This window comes from Astyanax mexicanus, chromosome 21, assembly GCF_023375975.1.
Source record: "Astyanax mexicanus isolate ESR-SI-001 chromosome 21, AstMex3_surface, whole genome shotgun sequence".
NCBI classification, from domain to species: Eukaryota; Metazoa; Chordata; class Actinopteri; order Characiformes; family Acestrorhamphidae; genus Astyanax; species Astyanax mexicanus.
In genome coordinates, this window is record NC_064428.1 from 4,606,390 (window position 1) to 4,621,213 (window position 14,824).

Below are 14,824 nucleotides of genomic sequence, written 5' to 3' on the forward strand. Positions count from 1 at the left end.
TGAACTGTTTTTTTGTCACATCGCAGTAACACATTGGTACAGGTGCAGTAGCAGAAAGCATAATAAAACCAAATAGAAATAGAGAAAATATAAGGGTCTCTGAGTGGTCCAGCAAGATTCAAATCCTGTTCTTGCAGCTTGCCATCGTCTACTGGAGCGCTGAGAGAGCACGATTGGTCTGGTTCTCTCTGGGTGGGTACAGTAGATGGTGCTCTTTCCCTACATCACTCCAAAGGGTGATGTGGATCAGCACAAGGCTGCATCTGTCAGCTGATGTATTAGAACCGAGTCGCTGTGCTTTCCTCGGAGTGCACTGTGATGCTACTCAGCAAGAGGTGGAGTCTGACTTTATATGTATCAGAGGAGGCATGCGCTAGTCTTCACCCTCCTGGTATTGGGGCATCACTAGTGATGGGGGAGTCCGAATGAGTGAGTTGGGTAACTGGCTGTGTAAATTGCGGAGAAAATGTGATAAAAATTAGAAATAAAATGACAAAGAATTACGCACATACCACACTATGCATACTGTATGTTATTGCAGTTTTGGAGGAATTAATGTGTAAAATATGACTCGACTTGGTCGTACTCATTTGTATTTAGTCTCTACTTTTTCAAGGCTCAGGCCCTATCTTACACCCTACGTAAAGCATGTCCCGATGCTTGTTGCTATCTTACACCCAGTTAACATTCTATTTTCATGCCTTTCACCTGCATTGTTTCAATAGCAACGATGCTTAGTTTCGATAGTTTTGATAGTTTCGAAATGAGATGTGTTCATCTATGGAAAACACAGGTGCACCACTGACTGAAATAAACCTAGACAACAGTAAAACTAGACAACGCTTGTTATACACATCATGCCACACAGCACTGCAGAAACCCAACTTTTACATCAATATTAAACACAATATAAAATAAAAACATTGCTGTTCCTGTAAAAAGCGAATGGCAAGTGACAGACTGATTTATAGTTTATTTCACATCCCAAAACAAGCTGTACTTTTCTTGTCATACGATAGCAAAGACACACACTAACTCCAAGCCAAACCAAGCTGCTCTGTGCACAGTTGACAACTTATGAATAGATTGCTAAAATAGAGTCCTTGGAGTCTTAATGAGGAGTCCATATTTTGGGGTCTTGATTAGTTTTGCTGTCATCCAGTTAAATCAGCCTTGAACTGGTCTTTCCTCACTTTGTACTGGGTTTCAGACTGACTGATCAATTGGAGTTGAAGACTCAATATTTTAGAGTCTAAATCTTACTTGTATCTTAACTCTTACTTGGATTCGATCTTAAGCTCAGTTGGACTTGGGCTTAACTCATTGTCAATCAAAGTAAAATACTACCGGGTAAAACATCAGGAACACCTATTACAAAAAGTTCTTGTTAGAGTGGTAAACAACAATGTTCGGCTATGCTATGCTGTGATATGCGGTTATGTGTGTAAAACCATCTGAAAATACCCAATTAATGGATTCTTTGGCACCTTAAATGAAGTCAAAGTTTGTCCTTTAAATTGTGCAGATATGAGGCTTTGTCATTATAGCAATGATATAAATTGACATGGTAATGAAAGTCTACCTGGACATTGTGAACTGGAAGCCCGTAACCTCTTTAAGCAGGTCAAGCCGCCGCGAGCCTTTCTCCTCATTAAAGCGGCACGGCTCCATATGTTTTCCTTGCTCGTTTACGGTGGTGTTTCATCACTTTAAGGCTATTTCTGTGGCTGAGGTTTCTATATTAGTGAGCCCGAGGCTCGGAATGGCTCTTTGCTAATGACAGGATTAAGAGTTGGAGCCATTCATCCTCCGCAGATCCCCCACCTGCAATCGCCGCGCAAGGTGCTAACCGCACCAGCGCTAATTGGCAAAAGCTCAGGCAGGGAGAGACACAATTAGAGGGCTCAGTGGCGGATCTCCCCAGGGTAGAGAACCGGCACAAAATAAGTAAAAAAAAAAAAAAAGGCTTAAGAAGTAGGAGAGGACAAACTTATGGGGGGAAAAGGAAGGGGGGCAAGAAACTTTAAATCTGGTCCCAGCATTACACTCTTTTCCTCCTCAAAGAAAATGGTCTCCAGTGTTCTTAACAACAGCGCACTCAATAGCCACAATGTGTCTCATTAGTCATGTGGATTTGCACCTCTACCCTTTCTTTGAATCAGTGCAATACAGCCTCAAACACTGGCTGAAAATTAAATTACGTGCTATACATTTATATGAGATTAGCTTCACTATGGAAATATTCTTGGCTGTTCAGCTTGACTGCTAAAAAAGGCCTTTGGAAATTCATTTTCAGCATAAATTAAAGCGGTTAAAGGAGACAAAAGCAGGTCTATACAAGAATGTGGTATCTGACCCTGTTTACTTTTTTTATTTAATCTTTATTTACCCTGGCAATGGGCACAGCCATATAACACACAAACAACACAACATGGAATGAGAGAAAAAGAGAAAAAGAAAAAAAAAAAACATTTATATGGTGCCTAAATTACTACTGCAGTTATACCATTCAGTGAGAACTTAGTCATTTTTAATATTTTTTTGTATAATAAGTTCCAGTCTCTGTCAGCCAGAGATTAACATGAACATAAACCAAATACTGTGTTTGTTTTAGGGATTTTCAGTGTAATAAGTTGGGCATTGTGAATGTTATAAGCAGAGGGTGACAATTGTAGCAGGAGGGTTTTGTAAATGAGCATAAAGCCTAAAATGAGAGGTATGATGGATGTATAATGATGGGCAATTCACCGATGCATAGAGGGAACAGTGGTGAGTCTTTAAGGGTGCGACATGTGGTCATGTGACTAGCCTCCGGATTGTATCCAGGTGTGATTTTAACCACATGCATTTACACTTATTCTTTAAATGCATTTTTGTCTTTAAATGCCAGTCTGATTATTTCTGGTGTTTTGGTTGTACTGGAAGGAGTAGGTAATGTACAGTTTTTAGTATGCAACCCAGATTGGGCCCATGTGTAATCCTTCCTGTTCCCATCACTCCTGCCTCCCAGTTGGGTTATCATCACAGACTCCTCATGGGCATATGCAATGTGTGTGGTTTAACCTCATGACCAACATCACCAATCTAGATGGCCAGCATGACCAAACATGACCATAATCAAATGCAAAATACAATACTTGTCACAATAATTACATTCTCGATTTATCACATGATAAGTGGACATTACCTCAATAAAAGTTTGCTGACCTAAATACAGCCCATTTAGATTTCTTCGCAAAAAGAGCCTATTAATGCCAATGAGTCTGTATGTTGACATTGTTTAAAAACAGTGTTTTTTATTTTGTTTTATTTTATTTAGAACATAAAAAAACATTGGGGATACACCATACATTTGGGGACCAAATTATTTGATCAAAAAACATTTAGGCTATTGTACAGAACAGGCCAAAAGTTTGGACACACCTTCTCTTTTTCAGTGTCTTTTCTTTATTTTCGTGACTATTTATATTGTAGATTCTCACTGAAGCATCAAAACTATGAATGAACACATGTGGAGTTTTATGTGCTTAACAAAAAAGGTGAAATAACTGAAAACGTTTTATATTCTAGTTTCTTCAAAATACCCCCCCCCCCTCCCCCCCTTTGCTCTGATTACTGCTTTGCACACTCTTTACATCATTCTCTCAATGAGCTTCTTTAAGAGGTGGCCACCTGAAATGAAAAGTTTTCTAACAGTCTTGAAGGAAGGAAGGAGTTCCCAGAGGTGTTTATTAGCACTTGTTGCTCCTTTGTCTTCTTCACTCTGTGCTCCAGCTCACCCCAAACCATCTGGATTGGGTTCAGGTCCGGTGACTGTGGAGGTTCAGCTCATTTTTTTGTTAAGTACATAAAACTCCACACGTGTTCATTCATAGTTTTGATGCTTCAGTGAGAATCTACAATGTAAATAGTCATGAAAATAAATACACACATATATGCACACATGCATTGTATGCTTTAAATTATTCTAAGTATCTAATTTTTCTCTCCAGCTCATCCCAAATCACAAAAAATCACCATCTCAGTTCATCAGGTTTGATTTGGGGATTAATGTGGAGGACAAACACTTTTACTGTTTACTACATAATTCCACATGTGTTTCTTAGTTGTTTTAATGTATTTACTATTAATCTACAATGTAGAAAATAAATATAGTAAAAAACATAGAATGAGATACATGAGATACATTCTAGAGTTTTCCAGATGAACAGACACAATGTCAGTTAGAAGCCCCCGATTATTAAATATTATCTGCACAATATTACCCTTTACAATATGTATAGGTTCGATTAAAGACACTATAAGCGTGCACTGGACCTACAGTACCATGCAGTGACCATCACCAGTTATCTGCAGGAATTTATTGATTGCATTGCAGCATTGATGTCAAGAGCTCTACCATCACCAATCTGGATTTTAATGATTTATGTGTGCATTTATTTGATTAATTTAAATATGCCTAATTAGACTACAAGCTACAGACAGTGTTGAAATTATAATATAATATAATATAATATAATATAAAAGCAACCACAGAAGCAATATTTCTCTCTGAACATTGTCTGTCTGTGCTGTTTAAGGTGCTGAACTGTGCGCAGAATCCACTTAAAGAACTACTTTCAGGATAAGGACCGGGTCAGGTCACTTGTTAATATGCAAACTAGGTTTTGTTGAGTTAACAAAGTTCTTAGCGTTATGAAGCTTATGAAACTCACCCCTGGTCTAGGGCTGGTTAAGCAGTAGTTGAGCACTAGTTGAGCAGTAAAGGGAATGTTTTTGCCTAGGTCACCGGCTTTTCAACCAACCAAACAATTCTGATCTTGATCTGGATTTTTAGGTGAAATAAGGCGAACAAATACTGATTAATGCTGATCTTAAGCTAAATGATGGGTGTAACAGCTTTTATTGTGCACCTTTTAAATCAGTGAATCCATTCTTCAGAAAGGTTATTTTCAGACAGCTCGATAGATAACATTTTCTGTATGGTCCTGAGGGTATGGCTAGCTCAACTGGGACCCAGAAAGTTTTGTCCACAGGTTCTATGTTGGCCCCACAGATTGAGATTAAGGATGGGAAGGTTGAGGAGGGATTCAACATGCTTAAAGGTTAAACACTGCACATGTGGCCTAGATGGAACCAATGGGGGTAAGGTGGGTATAAGGCTGTAGTGATGGGGTCCAGTTGAGAACCCAAAAGCGTCAGAATAGCAATATACAGGAAGATGGATGATCACAAGCCATTTTTGCACCAAGAGAAAGGCAGCATAAAGTTATCCAAAAGCAGTGTGTAAGACTGGTGGAGGAGAACATGATGCCAAGATGCATAAAAAACTGTGATTAAAAACCATTCCAATAAATATTAATTTCTGAAACTTTATGAATATGAACTAAACGCATTTCCTGTAAATAAATGCTCTAAATAAAAATATTTTGATTTAGAATTTGGGAAAAATGTTGTCTGTGGTTTATAGACTAAAACAGCAAAGTTAATTATATTCAAACATATACATATAAATAGCTAAATCAGAGAAACTGATTCAGAAACTGGAGTGGTCTCTTAATGAACTTACGCACATCTGCAACCCACCTACCCCACGTTCCACCGTGTACGTTTTATGAGAATGTTGGCTGGGTTTGTGCTGAACAGTGAGAGGGCCACATTCTGACTGAACCATAACTAGGAACCACAACAACTAGGACACCAACCCCTCTGGCCACGGCCCTCAGGGAGCCCTCTTGCAGGTGTACGATGAAGAACAAGAAGAAGGAGGAGAAGGAATCTACATGCTTGAGCGGAGCCAGGGCATTTTGAATGGCAAGAATGGCACTTTGATTTCTGTTATCAGCGGGGCTATGATTAGTGGGCCCGCGGCGACGCCGAGCAATAACTCCTTGATTACACGCCGCGTCTGTCATCGCAATCTTAAAGTGACGCTAACAAGCGGAAAGCCCGAGCCTGGGAATAAGCCCTTTTTATGAGCTCTGAGCCTCGGCAGCCACCGTGCACCGCTTGATGCGCCGCATCGCTAATGAGCACGCCGCCTGCGTGCCGCTCAGCGATGTCGATCAAAGCCAGACATCTTATGAGTTCACCTGACAGCCCGAGAAGCGCTCGGTGTCTCGGGAGGCTGACGTCTCCAGAAACACGAGCGGGAGCTCTGAGATCAGACCCAGCTGTGCGGCACACCATAGCCCAGAGCGCTGGTCCACACAGCAAAAACACAGGGACGGCGGCTGGCTAGGTTGTTGTTAGGAGCCTTTCTGAACATTGGGGACACTAAGTCCCACATTGTTCTGCTGGAACCAAAAGCAGTTCTTTAGGCATCGCTCTGGGAACACTCTGTGCAGCTTTAGATACAGTATTTATGATAGTAATGTTATTACACAGACATAGATGGATATTGGCAGGTAAGTTACGTAAATCTCTTTATGTCACGATTGGTTCAATTTTAGCATCGTTTGACAGAGATGTATTGCCAATATGGTGATGGATACATTAGCCTGAGTTCCAGCTGGGCAGACGCCTGAGACCTGGCACAAAATTCAGTTTTCTACACTGGAAATGTAGTAATAACATCTGTTTTCCAGCTTACACTGAAATACAGTTGCTTTCAGGACAGCCTGTATTATTGGCTACAGGGGGGTTCTCTGATACAAACAAACAAAATGGCAATCACACAAATCCTTGTATCTCCATTATCAATTATTAATTCAATTATATTGAATGGATCAATAGAAATGCTCCAAACTGACTTGCTGTGTTGTTGTAGTGAATAAAGGTATTATAGTAATTTTTTGTTAAAAATTAATCTGTTGACAAACTGTTATTTTTTTAACTGGAACGCATTACAAAAGGGGTCAGAAGTGACTGACCCAGATACTGGATTATAGAGGACATTAGCTCTGGTAGAGAATAATAATATTACCACTCAAAAAAGAAAAAAAAAACTGTCAATTTGTATGAAGTACATATTATAAATATTCCTGTTAACCTAATTATTGTGAAAAAGTAAATGTTGGATCAGACATGGTCAGATTTATACAAATATCTATATTCTATAATATCTACAACTCAATTGAACGCAAGTTAAACAAGTTTAAGCAGCCTATAATCTCCTGTAATTAAAACCTGGCATTTATCATTGCCTCCTATATATACACTTTGTAAAATTTAGCTCAATATACTATGAAACCTCTCTGAATTTTTACAATGTAGTAAATGATTTTTAAAGAATGAAAATGTGTATTAAAGCCTATTTTTGTACAGATGTCTACTTTGCATATCATTGTATTATCAGCAATTCTCAGTCATCTGCCTCAATCTCCTAGTTTGGCTGCCAAGTTACAATCTGTTATTAAGCTAACTTATTGTTAGGACAACTTTTTATTTTGTTGAACAGCTGAAAAGCATTATACTAATAGAGAGACCCATAACTTTATCAATAAGTTAAGAAAGAAAGGCTACCCAATGCAAGATATTGCAAAGAAACTGAAAAGGTCTTACCAGGCTTTTGACTATTCCTTTTAGAGAGTACAATACACTGGTTATAACAAGAACAAACAAGACATTGGGATGCACAACTGTGCAATAGGACATCTTAGAGTGTGCAGTCTGAGACAAAGACACCTCACAGGTTGTCAATTGACAGCAGCACTAAATGAAACCCTTCAAGCACCAGTGTTCAGTGTTCAAGCATCAACGGTCAAGAGGTGATTTCAGGATGTTGGACTTCATGGCAGAATTGCCAATAAGGAAAGGCATTGAACACTGGAAGATTGGAAAAAGATGTCGTGGACAGATGAGTCCAAGTTGGGTTGATGTATGTGGATCAAACAGAAACAATATAAAGTTGCAAGAACAATGCATAATGCTATCTGTCAAGCATGGTGGAGGCAGCATGATGGTCTGGGGATGCTTTGGAGGTGGTAAAATATGAGATTTATATAGTAGAAGTGAAAGGGAACCTAAAGAAGGAAGTCTTCCACAAGATTTGCAATGTCATTCCATACCCTGGGTTGTTTGCCAGGGTGCCTCCCATAAATGAATTGTTGTAAGTTTGGGAGGGCAGGGTGAAGAATTATAAGTATTGGACTAATTAAAAAATGTTCTAATTGAATTAAACTGTTTTTTCTTGCCATAGTAGAGATATGGACATGCTGATAGAATCCTGCGGAAAGTGTGGTTTATACTAAAACCCTTTCTGTGGTGTTCTGCTGCCTCCTGCCACACTAAAACCAGGAGTGGAAGTTAGAACATCCACAGCATCTCCAAGGGATGCTGCTGAAGCCTTGCTAAGACGTCTAAACTAAGCCTGAGGACAATGTGCTGTCATTAATGTGAAATTAGCTTTAATTAAAGCTTTACATCACGCTGCAGACCAGACTGTGCCAGCTGATGCTGGGAAAGTGCCAAAATTGGACAGTGTTTAATAAGCATCTCTTTTCACAGCAGCCTGCAGCCCGTGACATTTTGTATCACATGGTGGATCCATCAAAAAAACTGTCTTTCGACCACTTAGGAGGGTCTAACTTTTCACAGTTGCTTTTAAGCTCTCCTACAGCGAATGTTGGTTTCAGCAACTGGGACTGTGTAAGGGTGTGTCAGAGTATACATGAGGAAAAGAGTGATAGAGAGATAAATAGAACTGTAAACACTGTGAGCCAGCAGTTGCCAGAAAAATGCATATGCGACTACACTGAGAATGCAAACTTGACGTGTTCTACACAGTTATGCAATTCATCACAGAGCCAAGAAAAATACCTTCAGGCTTCAAACGTAACCTTCCCGAAATTTCATGCTTATAGAACAGTGCTATGCTTCAGGCTAGGCTGCAAAAGGCCCTTCCTTTAGAGGAGCTCTGAATGAAAAGCTTTAATCAGTTCATCTATCATTAACACACCTCAAGCGAATGAATACCCTGTATCAAAACCACTCCAGCAACTATCACCAAATCATGTGTGCCTCAAGCAGGATGGCTAGAGTTCATGGACAAAATGACCTAAAATCCCACTGTAAGGGTCCCGTGGGTCACATTACAAGCTTCTACTGTCAGAGCTGATTATACTATACATGAACCTGAACAAGATGTTGCCTGAACCAATTGGGACCCGTTGTGTTTGTTTGGTTGCATAACCTACGTAATCCAAAGAATATGAGAATAGACGCTAGAGAAGCAGCTTCAAGCAAAGCAGATGCAGTTGTGTGCCCAGTTGTAAGACTACATCAATAAATGACATGGTTTGACAGGATTTGAGATTTTGCACAGTTTATCCAGTACTTTAGGAAGGCCAGGGGTGTCCAAACTTTCACAAACCACTGTATTTAAAATACACAGATGGAGTATCTATGTAGCAATAGAACACAAAATTGCACATTTTTATCCTGGGAAAAATTGGTGCAGCCAAGCCAATGACCCTGTGACCGGTTCAACGATTTCTCTTTCTTGAAACACTTCTGGTTGAAACGGGTAGATTCCACTGCATACCAGGAGCACCAAACAAGACCTGCCATTTCAGAAATCCTCTAATCAAACGCACAACTTTAACTCACTTCAACTGACTGTTCACTTGCTGCCTAATATGTGCTGCTGCCATGGCAGCTGCCAATGTAACCAGATAAATAAACCTGTTTAAATATTTTAAGGCTATTACTACATTTGAATTAATTCACATATTAGCTCCTTTCCAAGCTCTTTGTTGGGTTCAAAGCTTTGAATTGGTGTGTTAGAGGTGGGAAATCACTGTGCAGTATATTACTTAGTCCAGGACCAGGATTGAAAAGCACTGCTATTGGTTCTGACACTGAAATACATCTGCTTCAGACAGCTGACTGTGTACACACTGCAACAAGCAGCTGCCCTGCTGCATTCACAAGCGTTTTTACATTTCTTTACGCCTATAGAAGCCTACGGTGCTGTCCAGGGTCCTGAATAGCTGATAACAGGGGTTTTGCATCTGTAAGATACGCTGGTGACCTTCTACTAAACACAGCTTCTACCAAACATGGCTGGTTTAACTTTCAGGTCTCAGATCTTTAGGGCATGCAGGTGTGAGGCTGCTCAGTCAGGGTTTCATTAAACCATTTCAGGAGAGTTTTACGGTCATTCAAATGGTCAGCACTCAGATACCAATGATAAGAGAGCATAGTGACAGTGCCTGTCTCTAATGCAACCCCACATCTTCAACCTCTCATGATTTCTGATTAGAGCTTTATGAAGGTGCAGACATAACTCCGAACACTGATATCCTACCCAGTCCTTCTGGCTTACCAGCAGCATCACTGGTTTAACTGGAAAGTCCAATACTCCCCAACATTCTCTTCTATAACCAGAGAAACAGGCTCTGTGAAACAATGTTGTTCTGTTTTACTGCAAAAAAAACCCCAATTCCCAATCCATGACTGTTGACATGCCCAGCAGGATGCAAAATAATCACCCCCCTATTGCACCCTACCTTGATCGATGTGCTGGCAGCAGCTGTGCTGAGATCACATGTTCACATGAAGAGCACGAGATGCACGTTGGTTTGGTGCGAAGCCTGGCCCCACGTCCGCTGGAGAGCACTGAAATCCAGCACTGCGTACAGTCCGGTCCGGCTGCAGTCTATAAAAGCCTGGAGCTGAGGGGCTGCTGAGGGACTGGACACTGCGGCAGCCACAAATCTCCCGGTGTCCACGCAGCAAACACGCGCTGATTAATTGAGGGCTAAACGGTGACTGAGAGCTAGGGCTTTTTTTCCTGCGCTGCCTCCCCTTCCCTCCCGCCTTCCTCCTCCCTCACCACCAATCACTGCTTATACCACGAGAAAGAGAGAGAGAGAGAGAGAGAGAGAGAGAGAGAGAGAGAGATTGGATCTCACTGCAAGCGCTCAAATACTGAAGCAGCCAGTCAGATCACGCAGGGAGAGAGAGAGAGAGAGAGAGAGAGAGAGATAGGGAGATGGAGAGAGAGAGGGAGAGATGAAGAAAGAGGGAGGAAGAGAGTGGGAACATAAAGGAGGGGGGGAAGAGATGTAGAGAAATGGGAGAAAAAGTATAAAAGAGAGAGAGAGATTGAGAGACATACTGTTGGTAAAAGGGAGAGGGAGAACAGAGACAGGGAAGAAAGAGAGAGATAGGGAGAGAGATGGAGAGACAGAGGGAGGGAGAGAGTGGGGAGATAAAGGAGGGGAGGAAAGAAAGAGAAGGGGGAAAAGTGTAAGAGAGAAAGAAATAGAAAGAGGTAGAGGTAGGAGGGAGAAGTAGGAGAGAGACAGGGAAGAAAGAGAGAGATAGGGGACAGAGAGATAAAAAGAGGGAGATGAGAGAGGGAGATGAGAGAGGGAGGAAGAGAAAGAGAGAACAGGGAGAAAAAGAAGGGACAAAAAGTGTCAGAGAGAGAGAGAGACATACTGATAGTAAGAGGATGAGGGAGGCGAAAGAAACAGAGAGATAAAGAGAGAGTGAAGGAGAGATAAACAGAGAGTGAAGGAGAGATAAACAGAGAGTGAGGGAGAGATAAAAAGAGGGATGGAGAGAGAGAGAGAGAGAGAGAGAGAGAGAGAGAGAGAGAGAGGGAAAAAGTGGGGAGATAATGGAGGGGAGAAAAGAAAGAGATTGGGAAAAAAGTGAAAAAGAGAGAGAGCTACAGAGACATACTGATGGTAAAAGGGAAGGAGAGAAAAGAGACAGGGAAGAAAGAGAGAGATAAAAAGAGGGAGTGAGTGAGAGATAAAGGAGGGCAGGAAAGAAAAAGTGATAGAGGGAGATAGAGAGCCATACTGATGGTAAGAGGTAGAGGGAAGGGAAGGAAGAGAGACAGGGAAGAAAGACAGAGATGGAGAGAGGGAGAGAGAGAGAGAACAGGGAGAAAAAGAAGGGGGAGAGAACAGAAGAAAGAGAGCAGAAAATAGGGCTAGAGTATGAAAGAGATTGAAAGAGGGATAAGAAAGAGAGGGATGATAGGATTATGAGTGAGAGGCAGAGAAGGAGGGAGAGAGAGCATAAAGAAATATAGAGGAAGAAGTGGGGAACAAGGGAAGTTAGAGAAAAGTGACAGGAGAAAAAGGAAATGAAGGAAGGAGAGATTGGGAGAAAGAAAGAGAGAGTTGGAGAGAGGGAGGGAGAGAGTGGGGAGATAAAGGAGGGGGAAAGAAAAAGAGAGTAATATAATAGAAAGATAGACAGAGTGAGAGAAAGAATTGGACAAATAATGAGAGGAGGATAGAGGGCGAAAGAAAAAGATGGGATTAACAGTGGGAAAGATAAAGTCAGGAAGAGATTTTTGATAGAGAAACAAATAGAGAGATAAAAAGATAGGAAAAAGAGACAGAGTGAGTGATAGTGTGAAAGATACAGGGTAAGAGTTAAAGGAGGAGAGAGAGAGGGAAACAGAGATGGAAAGAAAGACATGCAGACAGAGGAGGAATTGGAGAAGGGGATGGGAGAGAGAAAGTTAGAGAGCGATAGATGTAAGAAGGAAGAGAGGGGAGAAAGAGAGAGAGAAAAGGGGGAAGAGAATGAGACAGGCAGGATTAAAAGTGAGAGAGATAGAAGGGGAGACAGTAAGAGAAGAAAAGTGCAAGAGAGATAGAAAGAAAGAGACAGGAAGAAAGAGAGATTGAAAGCAGATAAGGCAAAGAAAGGGATGGGAGAACAGTAAAGGAAGAGAGAGAAAGAGTGATACAGCTAGAGTGTGAGAGATTTACAGAGAGATTAATAGTGAAAAAGGGAGGTGAGAGAGACAGGAGGAAAGAGAGGAAGGCGGGGCTAAAGTGTGAAAGTGTGTGACTCTAATTTCAACTTTAAATGAACTGCTAATCCTAGAGCTTCACAGAGGGTTTACCACTCACTAATATGTAATGTTGGATCTTTTACCTCAATAAATACAGTAAATGACCAAACTCTAAAAAGTGATTTTTGGTTTTAGTCAGAAGAACTAATATTATCAAGTGGAGTGAACTTACCATCCAGTGCAACTCAATAAAATCAGTTCAGAGAACTTTAACCTGAAAACTTCAAAATGCTCAATGAGCCAATGAAAAAACGTGATTTCAACCAACTTTTAGTATATTATACACGTCAATACTCTTTCTACAGTGTTGGTTCATACAATTTGCATATTGGATGTGGCCTCCCTCTTACTTAACATCTTTGAATTGTCTGTTGCCCAAAGTTACTATATCCTAGTCATGGATTAGTGTAATAATGTATATGTTGATTGCCAGGTCTCGGTGTTGTAGGCTGTAAGAGCAAGTTACCTTTAGTCTGTGTTCCTAGTGCTCACAGTATGTTGGCTTGGGGCTACAGTATTATGCTGTCAGTTCTTTAAAAATATGCTAAATGTTTTGAGAATGCCAACATATATTTTCTTAAATAAACTAAATTCATTAAGCCCACAATATATGAAAAAAAACTGTTGAGTTAAGTGAACTATTGTTGTATGTGTAAACAAAACATACTGACAAACTGATTGAAGTCATCATCTAGCTTTGACTCCGTTAAGTTGAATGAACTTAAAATTCAAAGCAAAATGATGATGACTGAGTTAAGCTGAGCCAATAAATATATATATTTTTTTCAGTGCAAGTAGAATATTTTTGTTTAATTTGTTTAACTGGGTTCTTTGGGATCTACTTTTAGGACTTGTGAAAAATCTGATGATGTTTTAGCTCATATTTATTCAGAAATTTAGACAATTCTAAAGGGTTCACAAACTAAAGCAGCATTTATCATTCTGAAACCAGCTACCAGCTGAGAGAGAGAGATTCTGCTTGACTGTGAGATCATATTTAATAAAGCTACTCTGTCAGGACTGTTTTTTATTTTCGGTTCTCTCAGCAAAACAGCTTTTATGGCCAATTCCATATTTATTGGAACCCTTTCAAGAAAATGAGCTAAAATCAATATAATAACTAAATACCAGAGGCAACGATTTATTTCACTCTTAAACAAATTAGTATGCTGTATATTTATATTTTTTGCGCTATTTTGGAACAGCAAAAAAAGTCCAGAAGAAATGCAATTCCATAAAGCTGTTGCTTTGTGGTCATGAGAAGAAACAAATTTTACAAAGTGGTTGCAATGGAGTTTCTAGACGGTTGCCCTGTATGGTTGCTATGGTGGCTATTCTTTAGCTTAGTAGTTGTTAGGTAGTTGCTATGGTCTTGTAATAGTTGGTATTGAGTTTATTCGTTTTTGATGTTGATAGTGTTGATATAGTGTATGGTCACAGTGGTGTTGCGAGGTGGTTGCTGTGCAGTTGTTACAGCCAGTATAACACACACAGATCTGTATTTGTTTTCTAAATATATTTAAAATGTGAACAATGGAGCTTCATTTTAACAGTATTAACATGTAGATATAATATAAATAAACACAAAAAAAAACAGAAGCCTCTTGTTTTTAACCATAAGTTATAAAATGCAATGAACTAAATTTCTTGTGGAAAAAAAAGCTAAGATACATTCACATTTATTAGGACTAAAAATTAGGGTCAGGTAACACACATCAGCTGCAAATGATTAGACCATCCTTAGAGAGGATTTTGGAGCAATATATAAATAATAAAAAAAACTATACTATGTTGTTGTATATCACTATTACAATATAAATTAACATAGAACATGACACTTAATAAACCAACTTTACCCACTTTACCAATCCATATATTATATATAAAGCAGTGTATAAATGCATAAATCATAACATACTGTATAACCTACATAATATCACGTGTTTCGATCAGTATTATCTAACATTTAACAAGAATCCTTTACCAACATTTCTTAAAACATTCGAAGGTGATTGGTCTGTGTTGGCAATTCAAATCCCTTTTTGACATCCTTAT

The 14,824-nt window shown here is 39.8% G+C and overlaps 1 protein-coding gene across 1 annotated transcript in view; it reads right to left on the reverse strand.

The window, feature by feature from the left end:
- elfn1b (extracellular leucine-rich repeat and fibronectin type III domain containing 1b) overlaps positions 1 to 10,753 on the reverse strand; it is a 214,009-nt gene extending 203,256 nt beyond the window's left edge. The window contains exon 1 of the mRNA XM_022668633.2: positions 10,452 to 10,753. The gene's annotated coding sequence lies outside the window, so the exon portion shown is untranslated. The remainder of the gene's footprint in view (positions 1 to 10,451) is intronic.
- Positions 10,754 to 14,824: the final 4,071 nt, after the last annotated feature.